Source organism: Camelus ferus, chromosome 8, assembly GCF_009834535.1.
Source record: "Camelus ferus isolate YT-003-E chromosome 8, BCGSAC_Cfer_1.0, whole genome shotgun sequence".
NCBI lineage: Eukaryota > Metazoa > Chordata > Mammalia > Artiodactyla > Camelidae > Camelus > Camelus ferus.
The window spans coordinates 12964652-12990032 of NC_045703.1; positions in this window are offsets into that span (position 1 = coordinate 12964652).

Sequence of the window (25381 nt, forward strand, 5' to 3'; positions counted from 1 at the left end):
CAAAGTAGCCAACTTGCTGAACTGATTCTCCCTAAGCTGTAATTCCCCATTTAGTAATGGATGGTACTTTTTACCTCTATTTTTCTAGTAAAATGTCATGTCTCCTCAAACCTTGAAAATATCATTTGAAAAATTCTCCAACATTATGTTTGAAGAAAAATTGTAAAGTTTTGTTAATGGAATGGAGCTTTCATATCATGCAGAGATATAAAATGTTTGGATGGTACCTGTTCTTCTTATTTTACAACTGAAATAAACTCTGCTTTGCTGTAAAGCCACCTAAAATGTTACCTGGATAATAACTTTTCTTCTAAATATCACAACCATGAAAAAGGTAGTGATTTTACACTTACAAATTATAGTATATAAAAAGAAGGAATTAAAATATCAGATGTCTAAAGGTGACTTCTTTGAAGGAAATCATTTTTAGGTATTACTATTGAACCTATAAGTAGTAATGCATAAAAAAATACAGCCTCACATAAAATCATAAGGGTTTGGTGACATGGTTCTACAGATTTTCATATATATGTATTAACATATGTATATAAATAGGTCTTTAGATAACTATAATCTGAATTTTATAAATATACAGTGAAATATTCTCAATACAATTTCATTTTAGTTTATGCTGAAAAGCGAAATAGCACAGAATAAGTTTGAAGTTTTGAGACACCCTAAGATCTAATTATTAATCCATCAATGAGCCTCTGTCTCTATTCACATTTTATTTTGGGATGCTGTAAATATTAAATAAGATAACAGGGTCCCTGACAGTGTCTACCCGTTAACGGCCAGTTTTTCTTCCTATTCTGTATTAACTTTCATTTACCCAAGAAGCATCTGTTGGAATTCTGGTCTGTAATTTGCACTCTAATAAAAATGATGCATAGGATTTTTCTTTAGTTCTGAAAAAAGAAAAGATACAATTTCTTAAAATCTGATTGGATTATTTTAGTTACTTATTCTTCAATATAAAATTTTATGTGGATGAGACAAGTATGTAATTTTACATCAGTGAGCCAAATTCAAACAAAATTGTTTTATGTACTATATACTTCACCTGGTAGTAATTTGAGGGCCATCATCAGACATCTGTTACGCACAAAACCCCGTGCTGAGATCTGTGAACATAAAGTGAATACCAGGCAGATGAAGTACAATAGAACTAAAACATTTGCAAAGAATAAACTAGAAGAGAAATTGGAAAAAATTAAGTGCTCTGACTGAGGTTTCAGAAAATAATGTGTAAAGGCAGAAGAGATGCAATTTAAGTTAAAAATCTGACATACAATAAGGGGAAATGCATTCCAGATCAAATGAGCTTATTAGTCATGAAAGTAAGTGGATTATAGAGCAATTAATAACAGACTTTGTATGTGTGCATGTGTGCGCACTCACATATGGAGTGTCTTAACTCAGGTATGCATGATTTCTTTTGTTCCTTGATTGTTTGAGTTCACCCAGATTAGACGCAAGTGGATTCATACTAAATCAAAGCCTATGAGTACATTGAAGGGAGATTGAACAACTTTTCTACATCGTCTATGAAGGAAGAATGCTGATGTCTCATTCTATTCATTTATTTTAAGTTTAGGCTGACAGGTACCACACAACTCAACAGTACTGTTTGGGTAAACATCTTATGCATTTTTTTAGATTATGCCTGATGTTATCCAATCTAATCCTACTAGAAGCTTAGATGAGGATAATATATATTTGTATGGGTGCTTAACATCACCTTGACTCCATGATAAATGCTCTTCATGAATTATGGAGTTTTTTCCTACATAGCTTTAACTTATACATTTCACTCAGCTGTAATTTGTTCTACCAAATTTATGTTATTAATTTACTTGCTTATTCAGCAAAATAATTAGATTCTTAGCATAAGCATTATGATAGTGACCAGAAATCTTTTCTCAATTAACTTTTGGTGCTTAACAAACACCCCACAACTTAGTGACGTATAACAATAAATATTTGTTATTTCTTTCTAACCTGTGGTACAGTGGTTATTTTTGTGGTAGGCCAACCTATCAAATGTTTGTGTCTTGCTGGTGACTCAGCTGAGACTGAGTGGACTAGGATGGCCTCACAGAGCTGGCATTTGGCAGGCTGTCTTCTCTAGGGGATCCTCCTTCAGGACAGCTTGCTTTGGCCCCATGTAGGTTTCTTTTCCAGGGGGCTGATTCAGGCATCTCCAATAGCATCAAAGTTCCAAAAATCAGCAAGAGACGAAGTCCCAAAATTACAAAGGCTTTTCAAGCCTCAGCTTATGTCATAATTTTTAATGCCCTTTTGGAAAAAAACAAGTCACAAGGCCACCCAACATCAGTGTGAAAGGGTACAGATAAAGAGCATGACTAGGGAGAAGAGAATTAAATACTAAGAAACAGCATATAATTTAATAACACACCTGCTGTCAAGAAGTTTAGTGGAGAAGGAAGAGACATGAACATACTTTAAGAAAGTAAGTAAAAGTCCTTAGCTTGACTAAACTTCAGACAGATTTCTTCCTGGCTACAAGCTCCTGACCTTTTCTTTAGAGCATTTACTTTGGAAAACTTGTAATTGTAAATTATTTCTCTGCTCCTTTCAAATATAAATCTTCTCCCAGCTTTTTGACAATTTTACAACACAGGAATGTCTTTCCCAAGAATCTGGGAGCCATCCCTTTGAAATGTAATAATCAAAAAGGTTAGTGGCCCTGTCTTCTGGTCTCTGTGGGAGTATTCAAAATACTGATGCTTGATGACATTGACCAGTCTTCCCCTTCACTTCCTCCAGTACTTTTTCACTACCCACGTCAGTGCTGAAAATCTCCCCCATCTTTTGTTTCAGTGGAGTTGAGTTCATCTGTCCTTGATTGCAAGTCTTGAATAAAGTCTTCCATGCCTTTAATTGGCCCAGTGCATTTTTTCTTCAACAGAACCAAGTAGGGTACTTTAATCTGTCATGGACAGAGGAGTAAACTAGAAACCAGGGAAGATTTCTGGTATAGATATTGCCTGAGTTTACTGTCCACACTTTGGACTACTGTAAGAACAAGAAATGATCTTTCCCTTCAGGAAATCTATTGGATAATGTCTAGGTTTCTTAACTTTCCTGAAAGAAAAGCTATGATTTTGATTTGAAAGAAAATATTGCCTAATTCTATCCTGTTACCTTTGCTCAAACTTGGTGAATTATTTTGCATTTCAGAGTTGTCTTGAAACTAGTAATGGTATATCTGCACCAGGGGACATGCATTATTTTCCTCAGTATTTATTATAAAATTTAAAATGGACACCCTGGCATTCTAATCATGCTACTGTAAATTTTGATTTTAAGGAGAGGTTAGAACAATGGAACCACCTTAAAACTAAGAATCTATTCTTTAGTATGAAGTTGAATCTCTTTTCCTGATACATACTATTTTTTTATATTCAGAAAATACTATTTACTCAAATTGTTAAGAGTTTACTATGATATGGATGTTTGCCTCCCCCCAAAATTTCTATGTTGAAATCCTAATGTCCAAGGTAGAGGTATTAGGAGGTAGAGCAGTTGAGAGGTGTTTAGATCTTGATGATTTAGCCCTCATCAATGAGATAAATGATTTTATAAAAGAGACCCCCACAGAGTTCCTTAGTTCCTTCACCACATGAGGATGCATTTAAAAGGTGCCATCTAGAAAGCGTAAAGAATTAGACAATTAATGCCATTTTAGATGACTGACAAAGACATTCCAACATATGTTAATATCTCTGGAAAAGAAAAAAACAGGACAACAGGACAGAAATTATACTTAAAGTAAAACATGAGAAAAAATTCCAGAAATTCAAATGACAGCTGAATCTACCCATAAAAAAAGGCTCATTGTGCAATTATAAACCCTAATCCCAATGACCAATTATAGGATATAAACTAATAAAATTACATGGGTCCAGGTAACAGGATCAAGAACTGAAATGGAAAAAATATATATATTTGTCCAGAATACTAAAAAACAGCATATAAATGAGACAACAGTAGAACAATTTGAGATTTTACAAAATCTCAAGGAAATACACTTTGAGCCAAGACTTGTTTATATAGAGTCAAACTATCTTACGAGTGTCAAGTGGATTGTACTAGAATTTCAAATAAACAAGAATTCAGGGAATATTGTACACAGAGATCTTCCAGATAACCTGCTAGAAGAGTTTCACCCAAATAAAATATGACTGGGGAAACTTTTGCAGAAGGTCTCATAGTGAGCACTGAATATATTTAATTGGACAGCTAAGTGGGAGCAAAAGTAAAAATGAGTGAGTGACCATTGTGTCAACATTTTATACTCAGACAAAGTAGAAATAAAATGATTTTAAAAGGTGGAAAGTAGAAAGAACAAAGTAGAAGAAATTCACTGATGAAGAAGGAAACAAGTGTGAGAAAGAATAACATGTTAACATTTAATGCTAATAAAGAGAAATAGATTACTATAAAAATTTGAAAAAGTATAATCATAAAGGAAAAAGTGTAATGAAAAATAATGAAGGAAGTAATGTAAAACATACACAGAAAATGTTCACAAACCACATAGGGAAACCAATGAATCAAAACATAGCTATTGAGAAAGACTAAAACCAAATAGCTGGGTCAAAGTGTACCAGTAAATTCAGAATTAAAGCTTTTCAAGAACTATGAAATTTTACTCTACTTGAAAGTTGACAAGTTATCTTGTAGTTTTCTACTTGCTGGAAGAAGACATGAGACTTCTATGTCCGGCACAAGACATTATTACTCATGAGTTAAGAGTCAGCATTAACTTAGTTTTACATAGACTTCCCTAGACTTTCAAGCACCAGAGGCTTGGTAAAGAAACTTAGGTGGATGTGACAAAAGCAATGGGTGTGTATCACATCCACGGAACCCTGAATTTAGGGAACTGAGACTTTCATAGTGAGCTGTCTGATCTTTGCCTTCAAAAGAGAGATATTCATCATACGAGCCAGTAAATCAACTAGCCTTTTGCTCAGACACAGACATGTTCTCTGTCACCCAAAGCTGCTTACTATCAAGCAGAGAGCTTTAATCACACCGTTTCTGAGGGAGGAGTCTGATGTAGGGATATAGGGATGGCCAACATTGAACAGATGAGTTCAACAGCAGTTTGTTAATCACATCTACTCCCACCCTAGAGGAGGATGCAGCATGGCATGAAAAGCACACAAGGGCTAAAGTCAGGAACAGAGAGAGCAAGCAGGGGCCATGGAAAGCTGATTTTGTAGTATCAAGAGAATGGAATAGCCCCTGGTTCCTGGAGGGAAATATGATTGGCTTGTTGGAATAATTCTGTGGGCTGGAAGGGAACCGAAGCCTGCTACTCAATGACAAGCAAACCTGTGGCAGGTCACCATGGTAAGGAAGGTTGTTTGGCTAAGGGACCTATTTAATGGGAGTAGAATGGGGAGGGGAATGTGTGCTTAGGCCATTTGGGGACCACCTGTGTTCCCCAGATGTCAAAGCAGCACATAATATTGGGCCTTAAATTTAGGACTTACATCCACACATTCTTGAAAAGATAGTCCCCCAAGTAGGCAGCATGTAGGGATTCTGATTGCAAGACTACAGAAACATAAGAGATTCATGCTCAAAAATTTGTGTTCCAAAAGGGATCATATTCCTAAGATTCAGAAGTCTTAAAATTCAGACACCAAAGCAGTAAACATAAAAATAAAGTATTTACCCCCATTAATATAGTCAATTTATTTTCTTTGTGGGGAGGCAAAGGGGCAAAGGCAATACAATGAATTCAAGATGGTCTCTTCAACAAATGATGCTGAGACAACTAGACATCCAAAAACAAGCAAACAAAAAATGCAGTAAAATAACTTTAGGCACAGATTCTATACCCTTCACAAAAATCAAGTCAAAATGGATCATAGACCTAAATGTAAAATATGAAATTATAAAACTTTAAGAATACAACATGAAAGAAAGTCTAGGTGAGCTTGAGTATGGTGATGACTTATTAGATACAACAACAAAGACATGATCTGTGAAAGAAATAATTGGCAAGCTGGAGTTAATTTAACATTAAAACTTCTGCTCTGTGATAGACACTGTCAAGAGAATAAGAAAACAAGCCATAGATTGGGATAAAATGTTTGCCAAAGGCATGTTTGATAAAAGATTGTTATCCAACCTCTACTCTTAAAATTCTTAAAGCTCAACAATAAGAGAGAAAATAACCTGATTAAAAAATAGACTGAAGAGCCTATAAAATATGTTCCATACCCTATGTTACCAGGCAAATACAAATAAAAGAAAAAAACAAGGTACCACTACACACCTATTAGAATGACCAAAATCTGGAACACCGACATCAGTTGCTATTGAAGATGAGGAGCAGCAGAAACGTTCACTAATTGCTGGTGGGAATTAAAAATGGTACAGCCACTTCGGAAAATAGTCGTTTCTTACAAAACTAAACATGCTATTACCCTGTGATCTAGCAACCACACTCCTTGATATTTACCCAAAGAAGATGTAAACTTATGTCCACACAAAAACTTCCACAGAGATATTTATAGTAGCTGTATTAATGGTTGCCATAAGCTGAAAGCAACTAAGATATACTTCAGCGGTGTAGATGATTAGATAAAAAAAAGATGGTACATCCAAATAATGGAACATTCTTTAGCACTAAAAGAAATTAGCTATCTAGTCATGAAAACACACAAAGAGCCCTTAAGTACATATTACTAAGTGGAAGAAGTCAACCTGAAAAAGCCATATACTGTATAATTTCAACTATGTGATATCTAGAAAAGATCAGTGGTTACCAGAGTAGGAGAGTGGAGAAGAGAGGTAACTAGGCAGAGTGTGGAGTTTTAAGACAGTGAAAAATACTTTTTTATGATACTACACTGATGGATACATGTTATTATATATTTGTTCATACAACGTACAAGACCAAGAGTGAACTCTAATATGAACTATGAACTTTGGGTGACTATGATGTGTCAATGTAAGTTCATCTTTGGTAAAATGTACCATTCTGATGAATGATGTTGATAATGGAGGAAACTATGCGTACGTTGGGGCAGAGGATATGTGGGAAATCTCTGTACCTTCCTCTCAATTTTATTGTAAACCTAAAATAGATCTAAGAAATAAAGTTTTAATTAAAGAAAAAAAAACCTTTTTATATTCCTGGAGATTAGAATTCATCAAGGAAATATGGCACTTACAGTATTTTCACAGTTCATTACTCAGCAACCACCTTCATATAGATGTAATGTGAAATAAAAGGAATACAAAATAGGGAGACATTAAATACACTACTCTCTGGCTCAGAAAGATCAATTAAACAACAAAAAATAAGGATATTGAAATTCAAAACCAATAAGCTACACTTATTGCTATATATATCACATGTTAAGATTGTAATAATGGGCAGTATATCTAATTGAATGAACGTGAAACACTTAGAAATTGACCACATATAGTACAGGTGTCTCTCACACACACAGACACACATGTTTTATAAAGCAGAAACAGAAACAATATAGAAAATCGTATTGTAATAAAACTGTAATAAAGCAATAATATAGAAATTGATAACAAAAGCAAAAAAAAAAAAAAAGGAAAAATTTTTTTACACCTGGAAGTTTAAAGCATTTAATTTAAAAAATTTTTGGAGGACAGAGATATTCAAAGAAAGAAAATCACATTATATCCAAGTTTTCAAATTTCTTAGAGAGCATTGTGTTCTATACTAATTTAGTAGATTTTTTTCTAGTTCAAATTTTAAAATATATCTTCTATTTGTGTTCATGTTGAAATGATTGCAAAAAATTAATCTCTTTTTTAAAGAATAAATCTGTTAAAATTTTCAATTCTAGTATCTCTATTTTCTAACTAATTTACTTATGATTTAGCTTTATTACATAGTTCTTCCATCTTTTTTTCAAAAAGAAAAGAAAACTCAAATTACAGAATATTTTGGGATTCTGGAATCAAATAAAATTTTTGTGGTACATTATTTTCCATTATTAAACAACTACATTTAATTTACAAGAAAAATATCTCAAACACAAAGATACAGCAAAAGGGAAAAGAAAAAGAGCAGGATGTCATGTATACATAATAAACATCAGAACTTGATATGTTAGTATCAGACATAGTAGATATTAAGGCATTACAATTATTAGAAAAATTCCATGTTATACTGTAAATAAGAAGGCATATAATTAAAGTATAATAAGCATACAAGAAGAAATAATGCAGGCAAAGTTATAATAGGAGAATATGATACAACTTTCTAAGTATATAACACACTGATGAGACAAAATAATGGGTAATCTTGAAATCTCTAAATTGGTAATATCCATCAAGGTCTGAGCAGAAAGCATGAGGTGCCTCAAAATTAACACATCAAAATTCTTTAAGTCTCTATTCCATTGTTTTCTGGACTGACGCCAACTTCATTTATCACCATTATTTACTTATTTGTGAGAATTTAAATATTTCAAATATTATGAGGAAATATTTCAAATGTTTTGAAATATCTAACAGGACCTTTTTGAGAATGATTCTCTTTATATTAATCTTGCCTGGAACACATACATGCAAACATATATTCACTAAATTAGTAAAGTTTTATCTGTTCACACTTTCATGAATGGTCCATTTTTTCCAGCTGAAACTTCTTTCCTGCAAAGGATAGGTTTTCACTCTTCATTTAATATCATTCTTTCAGATGTCATATTCATTTTTCTGTCCTGACAATTTACATTTTTAGAAATGAGAATACTTTTCCTTCAATTTTACCAGTTCAATTGTTTTCAATTCAACTCTTTACTGCTTCTAATTTTAATAGCTTTACATCTTTTTATCTCAAGAATCTCCTTGTACTTTCCAGTGGTCATCTTAGCCGCCTCCTTTTACTCCAAATAAAATATGATTTTCATTTTTGGTTTTCTAGCATAAACATTATCTTTCTTTTTACTGACTTCTGCCTAGGAGTGTGTTTATTTCCATCAACAAAATCACATTTCTGTATATGTACCTGTGTGTGTTTGTATATGTGCATGTTTTGTCATTTTTTTCATGTATTTTTCTTTATTTGGTCAGTCTTAAGTGAAGATACATGTATTCTGATCTGGACAAAAATGGATTTTTTTTCATATAGATGCCCAGTTTTCCTTGCACCATTTTTAAAGAAATCATACTGTTTTTCCTCTTCCTACTATATTCAGAATTGACAGAGATACGCTTACTTCCACCCACGGAATCACACAAAAGCTTTGATAGTTCCTGTCTCAACCACAAGGACCAGGAAATAAATTAAAAAGTAGAACTGGGGATGTGAAGGGCAGATAGCACTGAAGGGAAAAGTTTTTTAAAAGTGTAAAGAAAAGAGCATATCTAAGAATTTGAATAATCTGCTATTTGTACACTATGGATAAAGAAATAGAGTTAGTTATAAATCCTTTGTATCTATGATTACTGGTACAAAAAAAATAATCCATGGAGACTTATATTAAAAGTTCTCTATAATTTGGCTTCAAATTATTTTACAAAGGCTACACTGAATCACTTTTCATCTCATACTTCTGCTGGAATGAATTAGATTCTACACTTAGGTTATAATTTATGGCATCTCTTTGCTCATCTGTTCTCAATGAGGAAAATACCCATGTCTTCTTATGATTGCTGCATATCTAGACCCTACCTGTCTTTCAAGGTGTTTTCAATGCTCTCTCCTTCAGAGAGACTTTCCAGACCCCAGGAATGGACCTGAGCTCTCTCTGGGCTGATGTTCCAATGCACTTCATTTTTGTTTCAGTTTTGAGCTTATATTTGCGTGTTATATTCTGCATGAGAGTAGTTAATATCTGATCTTGTATGTTCACTCCTTTTCCTGTCTTTGTTTCCAATAGTGCCTACCCTGGTGTTTCACACAGAGTAGTGTTTGGGGGAGAAATAACTATTGACAGAAAGGGCAGAATAAAACAGTGATTCAGTTTAATGTGCTGTGTGATGCCATAGATTAAACTTTAGCATTCATTAAAGATGATGCAATGGGTATGGTGACAATGCATAAGGACAGCTTCTCAAGTGAAATTTCCATTTGTAAATTGTAAATACTATTTCCTAATCTGAGTAGTTGTCTTCTCACAACAAGGATAAAAATCCATCACACCATACAGTATATCATAACTTGCTTAAATTGCTATGGTTTTTCTCATAGAAAATTATTGCTCTTGTTGCTCATTTAAAATTTCTTTTCAAATATTCAATATTGCATGCGGAGTCTTTTTGTTATATTATCTCTAAAGATGTTCAAAAATATCAAAATAGCAATATTTTAGTCACATTGGAACTTCAATGATCTCTTTTATATGCCATTAAAATATGAATATAATGTGAGAATGAATAGAATATGCAAGTTAAATATGAAAAGAATTATTTTATACATAGTGAACTAGGGTGTTCAGGCTGAAACACAGCACAAATCGTGATGCAGCAACACGTGAGTGGGGAAGGAAACTGATATTAGGACTCAAGGTATAGAAATGCTGAAATGTAAGTGTGTACAATGGAGGAGCTGGTAACCAGCAGACCCAGGGTCAGAATTCAAACACAACTTTCATGTTCAACAGTTAGAATCTTCAAAAGGGAGTTTCCAGACAATGGCAGGAGTTCACTTCAGACAGATCACCACCTTCTGTTTGTACAACGCTTATCCATGTAGAAGGGGGCTGGAGTCAGTGAAGGGGGCTTGCAAAGATCTAGTTTGTGTATTAGCACTCTAATAACATGAGCTCTGATTTAGAACTGACTCAGCTGTGATTCAGATCTGAAATGCAACTTAGAATACAGTGGTGAAAACCCAGCTGTATCAATCAAACACAACTGGCCTTAGGAAATGATGCAGTTTAGAAGACACAGAAACATCTTGTTCTTTCACAAGAAAATCAATTCCAAAAAAAAAAAAAAAAAAAAAGATAATTGGATAAAACATAAAACCCATTCCATCCTGGGTATTTCTCCCATACAAGATTAGCTTACACATACACAAAGCTGCTGAAATTAATAAACACATGCAGCCAAGTTGCAGGACACAAAAATCAGTTGAATTTCTCTACATGAAAAATAAACTCTGAAAAGGAAATTAAGAACACAATCTCATTTACAATAGCATCACAAATAGTAAAAAACTTCTACTTTCAGTTTGTTTGTGTCTTAAAATGTGTAAATCCTTGAATCACTAGAATCACTTTATTTGACCACCTTAGGCCAGTTCCTCATCACAGATATGTAGAGTATCGGGTTGTTAAAAAGAGTCCACTTTTCATCATATAAGTTAATATACAACTTACATGGATTTGAATCCTAAAAATATTTGGGTTGCATATTCGTCTTATGGTCTCCAAAGTCTGGTTAATTACTCCTATCATAAGTTAATTTTCTAGCATAAAACCAAATATAATTTTAATTAATTCTGTAATATACACATATTTACAAATATAAGGTACATTGTACAACATACCTAAAATTTAAATGGAAAAAAGAATAAATAATAAATGCATTTTAAAGATAATTTTATTTTCTAATTCAAGATTATTGTCTTTGCTCACACTAGCAAATATTTGTAGCTGGAAAAATAATTATAGTAAAAACAGTCATTTTCATTCAGTTAACTTAAATACATAATTTTAATGGATGCTATGGTTGAAAAGGTTATGTAAGCCACATGAAAGAAAGGCTCTGTTAGCTGTAAATGTCGTAATAAACATTTACAATCATATGTACCAATAACAGAAAAGTTATGTTATAATTTAGCTGGCAATTACTCACCCTTTTAAAAATCAATCTTATTTTTGAAAAAAAAGAAGGCATAATATGTTCATATTTTAACAAATGATCCAAGTTCATAAAAAAATCAATTAGTATATTTTTTAAAAGACAGTAGAAACTTCTGTCTCCAAATGTATTTTTTATATATGGAAATATGTTTCTCTGCAGAATTGTGTAACAATAGAAAATAATAAAATAGTGCCTTTTGCAGCAACATGGTTGGAACTAGAGATTGTCATTCTAAGTGAAGTAAGCCAGCAATAGAAAGAAAAATATCACATGACATCACCTATGTGTGGAATCTTAAAAAAAAAAAAAAGACAAACTTATTTGCAAAACAGAAACAGACTCTCAGACATAGAGAACAAATTTGTGGTTACCAGAGGGGAGGGTGGTAGGTAGGGATAAATTGGGAGTTCAAGATTTGCAGATAATAACATATATATATATACACACACACACACACATATATATATATACACATATATATACATATATATATACACACACACACATATATGTAAAATAAATTTAAAAAAACAAATTCATGCTCTATAGCACAGGGAATTATATTCAATATCTTTTAGTAACTTATGGTGAAAATGAATACATGTATTTTCATGTATGACTGAAGCATTGTGCTGTAAACAAATTAACACAGCATTGAAAACTGACTATATTTCAATAAATATATATGTGTGTGTATATATATATATGTATATATACAAAAAAAGAATTGAAAAAAGAAAGAAACAAAAAGTTATTCATAATTTAGTATGGAAAAGAGACACTTGGAATGATGAAATACTACTTAAGCACAGGCAGATTTAAATCTGTGTATAGGCTATGCACAGAAATATTTTGAAGGAAGATGACAAAGAAGGAAAAATCCAAAGTAAGTGTTAGTTGAAAGTGAATTGTACGTGATATCTGTCCTGCTTTTCCTTTGTGTGGGCATTTACCCATTTATTTTTCTCTCTTCTAAGGCTGTCAGTATTTGACCTAGTGGTAAAATGCCTCTCTACTTTTGTTTTTTCCCTCAGAGCCTTGAAATTATCCTGTTACCAAGACAGGCTGATTTGTTTTAAAGGATGTTTTTAGAAGATGAAAACACTTTAATATTCTATCTCCTTAAGTTAAGCAAAAGAGGGACAAATGCTTATTTCTCTTTTCTTACTTCTTGTACTCTTAACTGTGTAATTTTTGTTTTCACCCCTTAGGAACTTGAGGAGAAAAATTGCGATAGCCAACAGCAACAACACTGCATCCTTGTAAAGAATGCGCTCCAGGTCTAACGCCCTTTGAGCTCTGGGAGAAAGCTCAGTGTTATTCTGGCCCTACCTACCACATGGCAGCCTTCTAACTACACTTGAATATAGAAACCCATAAAACACAAAGTATTTTTTGCCAACCATATATAAATTAAATTTGTTTATTCTTTATTTTGATTTTCACACAAAATTTAAAGGTTACTTCCCATTTACAATTATTACAACATACTGGCTATGCTCCCCATGCTGTAAGATACATCCTTGAGCCTGTCTTACACCCAGTAGTTTGCACCTCCCACTCCCTCACTCCTATGTCACCCTCCCCCTAATGCTAACCACGAGTTTGTTCTCTATATCTGTGTCTACTTCGTTTTTGTTATAGTCACTAGTTTGTTGTATTTTTTTAGATTCCACATATAAGTGCTATCGTACAGTATTTGTCTTTGTCTGTCTGACTTATCTCACTTAACTAATGCTCTCTAAGTCCATTGATGTTGCTACAAATGGCAAAATTTCATTCTTCTTTATGTCTGAGAGTCTTCTGTTTTGCAAATAAGTTTGTCTTTATTTTTTTTAAGATTCAACACATAGGTGATATCATATGGTATTTTTCTTTCTCCTTCTGGCTTATTTCACTTAGAATGACAATCTCTAGGTCCAACCATGTTGCTGCAAATGGCATTATTTTATTATTTTTTATGGCTGAATAGTATTCTATTGTATAAACATACCACATCTTCTTTATCCAGTCATCTGCCGATAGACATTTAGGTTGTTTCCATATCTTGGCTACTGTAAATAGTGCTGCTATGAACAGTGGGGTGCAGATATCCTTTTGAATTGAATTTCCCTCAGGATATATGCCCAGAAGTGGGTTTGCTGGATCATATGGTAAGTCTAGTTTTAGTCTTTTGAGGAATCTTCATGCTGCTTTCCATAATGGCTACACTAAACTGCATTCCCACCGGCAGTGTAGGAAGGTTCCCTTTCCTCCACAGCCTTTCCAGCATTTATCATATGTGGACTTTTGAATGATGGCCATTCTGACTGGTGTGAGGTGATGCCTCATTGTAGTTCTGATTTGCATTTCTCTGATTATTAGTGATATTGAACATTTTTTCATGTCCCTTTTGGCCATTTGTAAGTCTTCACTGGAGAATCATTTGTTTAGGTCTTCTACCCATTTTTGGACTGGGTTGGTTGTTTGTTTTCTTATTAAGTTATATGAACTATTTATGTATTCTTGAAATTAAGCCCTTGTCAGTCTCATCTTTTGCAAATATCTTCTCCCAGTCTGTAGACTGAATTTTTGTTTTGCTTACGGTTTCCTTTGCTGTTCAAAAGCTTATAAGTTTAGGCCCCTTTTGTTTAGTTTTGCTTTTATTTCTACTGCACTAGGAGAACATTGCTGAGACTTATGTCAGATAATGTTTTGTGTATGTTTTCTTCTAAGAGGTTTATAGTCTCTTGTCTTTTTTAATGCCTTTAAGCCATTTTGAATTTACTTTTGTGTATGGTATGAGAAAGTCTTCCAACTTTATTGATTTATGTGCAGCTGTCCAGCTTTCCCAACACCATTATTTAATAGAAAATCTCCACAATGTTGTTTCCTTCTAATCCTGCTTGATTAGATTATGGAGCATTTCAGCTGTGAAGAAGAGTCACTGAGTGTACCTCCGCAGATGTCCACTGGGACGTGCCCTCTGTGGGGGTGTTACAGTCTTACAAAGTACTCTCTGTTGATGCTGACTTCGTCCCCACCTTAGCTGTGAGGATGTCAGCCACCCACTCTGGTGTCCCCCTGGTTCTAGGTCCCAGGAACCGCTAGTCCAGACTCACCAGTGTCAGGCACTAGGACCCACGGTAGGGAGTGTGCTGTCACTCACTTGAATCCGTGGTGCACCAGAGGGTCAGCACAGACCCCAGCCCTGCCTCTGCATACAGTATGGTCTGCCAGCCTTTTGTAAATCCCCTTCCTCGCTCCTGCCATGAGTCAGAACTCTGCTCACTGCCTACTCCTCCCAGAGGCACAGGTGCGCCAAGGGTCCAGAGAGAGCAAATCCACTCTCTCTGCCTGGGGCTGTAAACAAATCTCAGTCCCGCCTGTGAAGTTGCAGGGACACTGGGTATAGATTCAGCTTTCAGCCCCGCCTCTGAGCAGCAGTGATGGCTATGACCAAGCCCCACCTCTCTTCTCATGAGAACACACCAGCAGTAGAGCCTGGGCTCCTCACCAGTCTCCAGAAACCAGTCCCAGCTTGTCCCTGCTGGTTTGCACCTAGGGCTGCGGATCGCAGGGACCTTCCCTGTCAGTTTTCCTTAGTTCTGTCTCCCAAGCTGCTGCCACTTTCTCCTCTGAGCCTCGGAAGCTGTGCTTCCATCCCCTCTGACCTCCCGGCTGGAGGGGGGGCATCCCAGTGTGAGGCTGCCTTCTTCTTACGTCACTCCCTCCCTGCAGGACCAGTCTTGCATCGATTTTTTCCTTTTTCTTTTCCTTTTTTTCTCTTACCAGATTTTGTGAGAAGGCTGTATTTCAAAGTGAGAGACGCTCTGCCAGAGTTCAGTAGGTGTTCTGTGTGATTCAGTGGGTTTGTAGATGCAATTCTTGTATTTGTGGGAGAGGGCAAGCTGTGAGTCTCTCTACTCTGCCACCTTGGTCAGTCCTTCCCATAAACATCTTTTTGAAAAGGACAGTTTCTCTCTCATGACTGACATCCCAAGTTTCTTTCATGGTACCTACAATGTGTTTATTTGTGTTTCATTTCTCTTTCTAGTCCTCAGATCCTCAAAGGTGAGTTAAAACTCCTTGAAACATGTCATATCACTCTCTGTTTTTTTTGTTCCATTTTACTTATTAATATTTACTGTTTTCTTTTTTTCACTTTAACACCAACTCACATCTTCTTCGTTTTCTTCTCCATTTCTTTCAATTTCCTCATTTTTTTAGATGAATTAATGAGAGTTAGTAGCTGAATAATATAGCTGATGTGAGGTACACTAGAGTATAATGCATGGTGCATTCAGTTTTCACTAATATATTGCATATATTTTCTGGGTGGTTATCTCTAATTAAGGTATTTCTAAAAGAAACGTATTTAAGTACAAATTCATTTACAGGATGTTGGTTCACAACTTGTAAACTAACGTAGTATAGCTAAAATAATATATTTCATAAGATAATATGTGGGGAACATTTTTAGGATATATTTCAGATTTAAACATAGGGATAAATTCAAATACTTATTTACTTCCATATATATTTTATTTGTATGAAAAGGTGATGTTTAAGAAAGGATGAACATTTTCAGGTGATTCTTATTATTCTAGATGATGATCATTCCTATGATAGGAATAGGTATTTCTGATTAATGTGGAAAACAAAAGTTTTATTAGAAGAAATGTGCCACCTTGTTATATAATAAATGCCCAGTAGACTTCATAGAGTGACGGCCATTTCTTAGTCTTCATTCATGCAAGTGCAACATCAGACTCATGGTAGGAACCCAATAAAAATGTTTCAGAAATTAATAAACTAATAAATGCATAAAATTAGGTATACTGTTAACTTCATTTATTTTTCTTTTCTAATTTAGTAAATAAAGGCTCTGAATTTTTCTTAGCTGTTTATCAAATCTTTACCAAAACTTTTAAAATCATACAATAAGAGCTAAAATTATTACATTTTAATCTGTAAAATTAAAAAAACTGTTGTTTTTATTACATTTTTAAGAAAGGTAAATAATAGTATATTTTGAAATTGAAATTTGCCAATCCAGAGAGCACATTTTAATACATTATTTTAATTAAATAGAGCAAAATAAGTGGCATCATTGAGTCCAATTGTTAGAAAGGGGGGTTATAACTTACAGAGCTTAGTCCATATCATACACTTAGAAATTAAAGGAGTCTGGATCTGAACCTATAGTTTCAAAACAGTATTTGTAATGACTGCACTTGAGATATACTGAAACTCAAATGTAGAATTACTGGCATTTTATACTATTTCAAGTTGGGAAAATCAGATAAATCTATCAATAATTTTAGTAGATTTGTTTATGTCCTTTTACTCAGCATTATTAACACGGACAAAAGGTAGCACTCTGATTTATAGTCTGTAATGTATAAAGATCATTTATGTGCACTCCACAAAAACGGAGCCCTGGACAGGACGGTGAGGAAGAGATGAATGGACTGAGTGAACTAATTAGTAAACTGAACTGTAGGCATTACTGGCAGCAATAATGTTGCAGGATAGAAGCTTCAATCACTGTAGTATAAATAATAATGACTGTAAAACTGTGACAAAAATAACAAGTATGCTGAGAGACAAGCATGGCTGAAATCTGACTTGAGAAAAATTTTTGACTCTTACAAGATTTATTTTTGAAGGTGAGAATCAATTAGCAAAATGAGATTAAATTTTGACTCTCACTTAAAATGTAAAACACTGTTGAAAAATGGTGATTCACTTCCATTATTCTCAGCAATGATTTTCCTATTTCTCAAAACTGTAATTTAAATTCTACCAATTAAACATGGTAATGCTAAAATCTTACATTAAAGTCTGATTTAGGAAACCTGTTGCTTTTGAAAATTTGTAGTGAAAAGCAAATAAGCAACTATGATTTATTTTATAATTTTAATATAAATTTGCATTATGCATATATTTGTATATTCATCTGTGTAAGAATATACTTTTTATATCATATATTTAATTAGATTAAATTGTTTCTAAAGTGTTATTTTGAGTTACATAAGTGGAATTTCCATATTATTCTAATTCCGGTACATTGTAAAATAAATTAGTTCTCACAGGAAAATAAAAGTCAAAGATAAAGGACTAGAACACAAAGATTTCTCAGTATGTATTTGTCACAATGTGATATATGTATGAAGTATTTAAAGATAATTTGTGTGTCTGATGCTTGATAATCAGTATTTGAAACATTTTTATGGTATTTTAAAATTTTGTCCAGATATTTACTAGCAGCAAAAAAATAAGTAAATAAACTGAATGAGCTATAATAGAAAAAGGAGTGAGAACAGAGTTTAAAGTTAAATAATATGTACGTGGGTCACAATAAAATACATCATTTCATAAGTTATGCATGTTCATTGATACAGGTGGCTAAATCCCATAGGTTCTAAACAAGTTATTTACAAAGGGAATCATGTGAAATAAATGGATAAGTTTACCTCTTAGAAGTTTGCTCAGCTATAAAATGAGCAGCAGATTTCAATTTCCTCCCCTGTCAACCCATGAAAAATGAGTTTTATTAGGGAAAGTGTTGTAAACCTTAGCTTACCATTTTAAAATGCATGTTTATTTGGCATCCTCAAAATATAAAGTTTCTGTACTTCAAAATACTCATTTTAAAAATGATAATACATTAGTGTAACCAGATCCATTCCTGAGTTTGATAAATATTTACCAAATCTACTATTTTCCAGCACTGTGCTAGTTTCTGATAGTAAAATTTTATTAATTTCAAAGGATATTTCAAGCTTCATGTGTATATGTCCATTCAAACATAAAAAATATTTTAAAACTATGTATAAGCATACATAATAAAGATAAGTTGATTGCAGATTTATCTTAACTCTGATTGCTTTGGAAATATTTCCTAATAATAATAAGTTTAGAAATATTCACATGTCTGTAAATTATTTTTTTTATAATACCTGTAGATCTAGACTGCTATATAATCATTTACATTTTAGTATTTTGTAATAGAAATAGAAAATATGCATAATATTTATATTTTTATTTTTAAAGATAAAGGCGTTTCATGCTGAATATACTAAGTAAATTTTATATGTATAAAATAACAACTTTCTATTACTAATAAACAGCTTTGACTAACATTGCTGTCATAGTCCTTAAAAGATAAATTTACATAATTTATATTTTCTGCCATTTTTTATAATGTTATACATTTATCAATTTTTTATTTTACAGTATGTTTGCAGGGTTCTGTTCTATATACAGAGCATTTCAACAGTAATTTTCTCATTTGATATTTAAAATAGCCCTCTAATTTGGATAGTACTGATACAATTATCCCAGTTTTCCAACTGGTGGAGTTAACTTGGTCAAGATTATTCAGCTACTAAAAATTGATCTGTTCAAATATCTAGTAGGTTGCAGGGGTCAAAAATAAAGCTTATTGCTCTTAATTTCTGGTAGATAGTTTTCCTGCTAACACAGCGCATGCATTGGGCGCATATCACTGTGTTAGAGCAAACAAAAGGAACCTTCATACTCGGCAAAGATTCAACAAACCAGATTTCCCTCTTTAAAAAAAGTAATATGTGACAATTTTATGTCTTTTTTTAAAACATTTTTTATTGAGTTATAGTCATTTTACAATGTTGTGTCAAATTCCAGTGTAGAGCACAATTTTTTCAGTTACACATGAGCATACATATATTCATTGTCACATTTTTATTCACTGTGAGCTACCACAAGATCCTGTATATATTTCCCTGTGCTACACAGTACAATCTTGTTTATCTACTCTACATTTTGAAATCCCAGTCTGTCCCTTCTCACCCCCCATCCCCTTGGCAACCACAAGTTTATATTCTATGTCTATGAGTCTGTTTCTGTTTTGTATTTATTTATTTATTTATTTATTTATTTATTTATTTATTTATTTATTTTTATTTATTCATTCATTCAGTCATTCATTTTAGATTCCGCATACGAGCGATCTCATAATGGTATTTTTCTTCCTCTTTCTGGTTTACTTCACTTAGAATGACATTCTCCAGGAACATCCATGTTGTTGCAAATGGTGTTATGTTGTCGGTTTTTATGGCTGAATAGTATTCCATTGTATAAATACACCACATCTTCTTTATCCAGTCATCTGTTGATGGACATCGAGGCTGTTTCCATGTCTTGGCTATTGTAAATATTGCTGCTATGAACATTGGGGTGCAGGTGTCATTTTGAAGTAGGGTTTTATGTCTTTTTTTTTTAATCTATTGAGAATTAAACATCCAAAACTTTTATTGAAAGAGCCATAATTTTAGTGAATGAATTTCCCCAGTATGTAATCAATTTATATATATATATATATACATATATATGGCAAAATTGGGGCAACACACACTTGTGCTCCATATGTTCATTCAACATTGCTAAAAAGGTTTGGAAGCTGGGAATGACAAGATTTTGTTAGTAAAGCATTTATTATGGGGCAGTAGGATAGAGCTCAGTGGTAGAGTGCCTGTTAGCATGCAGGAGATCCTAGGTTCAACCCCCGGTACCTCTGCTAAACAAACAAACAAACAAACCTCATTAATCACCTAAATTTAATTACTTTCCAAACTGATTTTAGGGTGGCAAGGCTTTGAAGGGTTCTGTGGATCCACAGTTCTCAAAATTTTGGTCTCAGGAAACCAAAAATTTGGTCTCACGATCTTGTGGGTTATAGCCAAAGATGTGGCAAGTATTTATTCACAAGCTTGGGGACTGGGGCTGGGGGATGGTGTGAACAACCCTCGTGTGTAACATTTGCTGATTTCTGTGTGCTAATATTTTCACATTCAATTTCAAGCTACCAATAGTCACTGAATTTACAGTTGGAAAGAGATGTGTGCAATTTTCTCACACGAGCCTGTGCAGGCCTGTTCAGGGACACCGCTAATGATATCTATGGAAATTTACCATAACAGAAATTAAAACAGAAATATTTAAAATACTGTAAATTAATCCATTTAAAAATAATAGTAATAAATCTTTTGTCTGTTCACATGAATAATTCAGTCTATGAAAAATAAGTCTATTCCTAAACATATAAAAATATTAGAGAGAGAGTGAAATTGCTTAAATTTCCTCATTGTACGTTTCTCCAAATTTATCTAATGTGGGACATAACAGAAGAAAGTTAGATGTGCTTATCTGATAACGCATACAGTTTGCTGCAACATCACAGATTGGGCAGCCAGTGGAAGATTTACAAAAAAGCCATGACATTTTACTTTAATTTATGAAAAGAATTTGATCTTGCAGATCTACAGAAAGCGTTTTGAGGATTCACTGGGATCTTTGGATCATATTTGAACAATACTGTTATAGAGAAATAGGTAGAACCCAAAAACAGCCTATGAAGGAATCATCAAAATAAAAGGAAAGCAGGACACCATGAGTGTGATTTTTCTTCCCTGGGAAATAGAGAGAAGGAGCCATGAGGCATGATATTAAAGGAGTAGTGAAAACATCATGAAACTCACCGTGCAGTCTGTGATCTTCTGGGAAAGAGCCAGTGCAATGGGGAACCAAAACAAAATGAGCTTTTAAAATCTAGGAATTTAAATTATATGTAGGAATTTAAATGTAGGAGCAGAATCCCACTATTCCCTGCTTCCCTGGTTTGGAGGAGGCACGCTGACGTTACAGCAGGAAGTCACAACACTTTCAGTGCAGGTAACTCTCATAAAATGCTGATAAAAATTGTCCTTCAAACATATTTTGAGTAGATCTAAATTTTTCCAAGAAAAGAAATAATAGCCATAATCCAGACAGTTAGTTTTTCTGTCTGGTGATGTGAAGTAAAAAAATTGAAGTTGAAACCTGGGAAAATTGATTATTTCTTCTAAAGAAGTTAAACTGGTGTGCATAAAGCATTTCAATACAGAACCGTTATTTGGGTTGGTAATAGGTCTTTATGATATTTAAGTACATTTTGACTCTGAGATTCTTGGAGGCTATACGTGAAAATCGTCATGGAAATGATTAAAACATTGATCTAGTCAATCAGATCAGTGATAATTGAAAGTTACAATTTTGAGAACATGGCAAATAAAAAAAGGACGTCAACATAAATTTTCACTATTTTTGACTAATTTTGGAGATGCAAATTTAAGTTTTGTTCTAGGAATTGGCAGTTTTCTTTATAATTGCCTTAATACCTGACCCAAAATTTTATTGTAAAGACATTCTGTTCCAACTTGAGAAAATATTTAAAAAATTAATATAATGTTTTCTACCAATAATTTACAAAATGATAAAGTCATATGAGTTAATTATAACGTTAATAGCAATATATATTGTAAAATAATATAATTATTAGAGTAAATGTCTTCATAAAAATTGAATATATAATTTTGCTGCAGGGGGGTAAAATCCTCAGAAGTCATTACTATAGTAAAATATCTGTTGATAGAATTCTATCTATGTTTCTTTGGGGAAAATAAAATTATATTGTATAGTCATAAAAAGTTTTCTTAGAATTAAGCAGAATAATACAAACTTTAATGATTAGTTTAAAAAAAATCAAAACCAACCCAGAAATGCGAATTAGTACATAATAATATTTTTAAAAATTAAACCTGTATTCCATATGCTCAAGAAGCTATCAGATTGAAACTAAATGAATTGAAGTATATTATAATTTAGAAAAAGATCGAAATTGAGCTTCCCGATATTAAAACTATAACATAAAGGATTGAAAAAGAATATACTGAATGAGATTAACAGCAAATTAAATATCACAGCAGGAAAGACTATGATGGAAAATATTCAAAATGAAATAGAAATTAAAAAAAAAAAGATTGGGGAAAATAAAAAACAAAGTATCAGTGATTTAAGGAAACCTCCAAAAGTTTTATATATATATGTGAGTGAAATTAGCAAAACAAAAGAGAAGGGTGGGAAAAACACTTGAAGAAATGTTTGCAATTTTGAAAATTTGACAAAAACTATAAACCCACAAATCCAAGATTCTCATTCATTGCAAACACACAAACGTGAAGAAAACTGCATCATGGCACATAACTGTCAAAATGTTTAAAAAACAGTAATAAAGGGAAATCTTTCACCTCAACCAGAATGGGTAAAATACATTAAATTCAGCAAAACTAAGAATAATGGCAGATTTCTTATTAAAACGAATTTAAGTCAGAACATAATGAAATGTTTTAAAGTTTTAAACATGTTAAACATTTTAAAGTAAGGAGAAGAAAAGAAATAATAATGAGAGCAGAGATAAAACAAGTAAAAAAGAGAAAATCAATGAAGCCAAAAGATATCTCTTAGAGAAGAACAATAAAGCTGACAAACTTCAAGCTAGAGTGATGGAGGAAAATGGAGAACACACAGATTACCAGTGGTAGGAAAGGAGGGAGATGGCTTCAAAACAGTCTATGAATATTAAATAAATAAATGAAAATATTATGCTCAATTTTATATCAATAAGTTCAACAACTTAGATAAAACAAACAAAAATATATTTTGAAAGGCTAAAACTACCAAAGCCAACTCAATAATAGACAACCTAACTAAATATACGTCTTACTTAAGATACTGAATTTTTAAACTGGCATGAAGGAAAAGCAAAAAAAAGAAAAAAGAAACCATCATGAGCATAGATATGCATTTTTCAACAAGATTCTAGTAAATTGAATCTAACATTATGTAAAAAGAATAAGTTATAACCAAGTGGAATTAATCCCTAAAAAGCAAAATCAGTTTAACATTTGAAATCCAAAGAATATAATTCACTATATAAGCAGCCTGAAAACAGGAAAACACACTGCCAAAAAGTGCAAAAGTAATTGACAAAATATGATAACCTTCACTGCTAAAAATCACAGCAATTAGGAATAAAGACCTCCTTTATTTTCATGTGAATTTATGTAAAATGAGTAACTAATAAAATACTTAATGGTGTAAGACTAAATGCTTCTGTGTAATATTAGGTGCAAAGTGAGGACATCCCCTTCCCCTGCTTCTATTTAACATTGTTCTGCAGGTGCTAGTTAGTGCAATAGGTCAAGGAAAAGAAGTGAAAATATCTAGATTAAAAAGGGAGAATTAAAACTGTCTTTGTGGAGATAATATATGTAGAACAGTCTACAGAATCTACAGAACAGTTATTAAAACTAATATATTTGCATTTAGCAAAGTTGCAATAAATTAGGTCAATGAATTTCAGTTGTATTTCTATATACTAGCAATAAATATATTTAATACTTTAATTAAAAATTTAAAAGTATTAAAAATATGAGATACTTAGGGGTAAACCTGACCAAATGTGTGCACATTCTGTGCGGCGAAGCATGCGGACTATTGCTGAGACAAATTTTAGGAAGAGCTAAACAAATGGAGAGATGCTGGATTCATTGATTAGACTCAGTATTGTAAAGAACTCAGTTCTCTGAAAAGTGGCCTGTGAAATTCTACACAATCTCAATCAAAATTGAAAAAGTGTTTGGTTTTTTTTTTTTGGAGAAACTGACAAATGGATTCAAATATCCATACAGAAATGCCAAAGACTTAGAATAGCAAAACAATTGTGAAAACAACAAAATCAGGTGACTTACTTTCTAATATTAAGAGAAATTAGTTTCAGTAAGACTACATTAAACGAGAGAGCGTGATATTTGTGTAGAGATGAAATTAATGCTCAATGGAGCAAAATGGACCCACACATATATGGTCAGTTGCTTCCGCGGGATACCCAAGAACAGTACCTCCGACTCAGGAGAAGTGCCGTAGTCTGTGCAAACGCTCTAACAGAAGCTCCCCACATCTGACTGATCAGCTCCTTAGGAAACAGGTCTCTTTTTATGTGTATGAGAGTCTGAAGAAGACACCACTTAACGTGATCCAACTATTTCAACTGTTGATCCAACTATTTCAACTGTTAACTTCAGTAATGATGCAAACGCTTGTTTGCGAGTTTGCATGATTTGAATTGTTTGCAATATTGTTCTACAGTTGTGAATCTTGTTTAACGAAGTGACCTAAGTTAACAATCCGAGACAGGCGTAGCTGATTCCAAAGCCTGTGCTCTTTTCACTGAATTATGCTCCCTCATAGTATGGTAATGCGACAAAAGGGAATTGAACTCACCCTACTCTCCTCTGCATTTCTCCCTAGGCTCTGTTCCCGAGGAGAGGAGATGAAAGCAGAATTACAGAAGACTGTTGTGGCAGAGAAATTGACCACAATATGTGATAAAGACATGATGGATCAGAATTTATCACCTCAATCTTATAAGTTTGCTTCTATTTAATCTTTTTTTTTTTTTTTAATCTTTTCTTTCTATAAAACTGTTCCTACTGATGTACACTCTACTTTGGCCTTATCTATACAGAGCTGCTTCATCACGTTTATTAAAGTTTGCTTTATTAGTATTATTATTCTTTCAATTTACACAAGTTGCTGTTGCTTTTTTTCTTTTAGGTTGCTACATTTTGTTCAAGTCTGTGCAGAAAATACACTGGGGAATCTTTTTAAGGGAATTGACAGTTAAATTCAATGA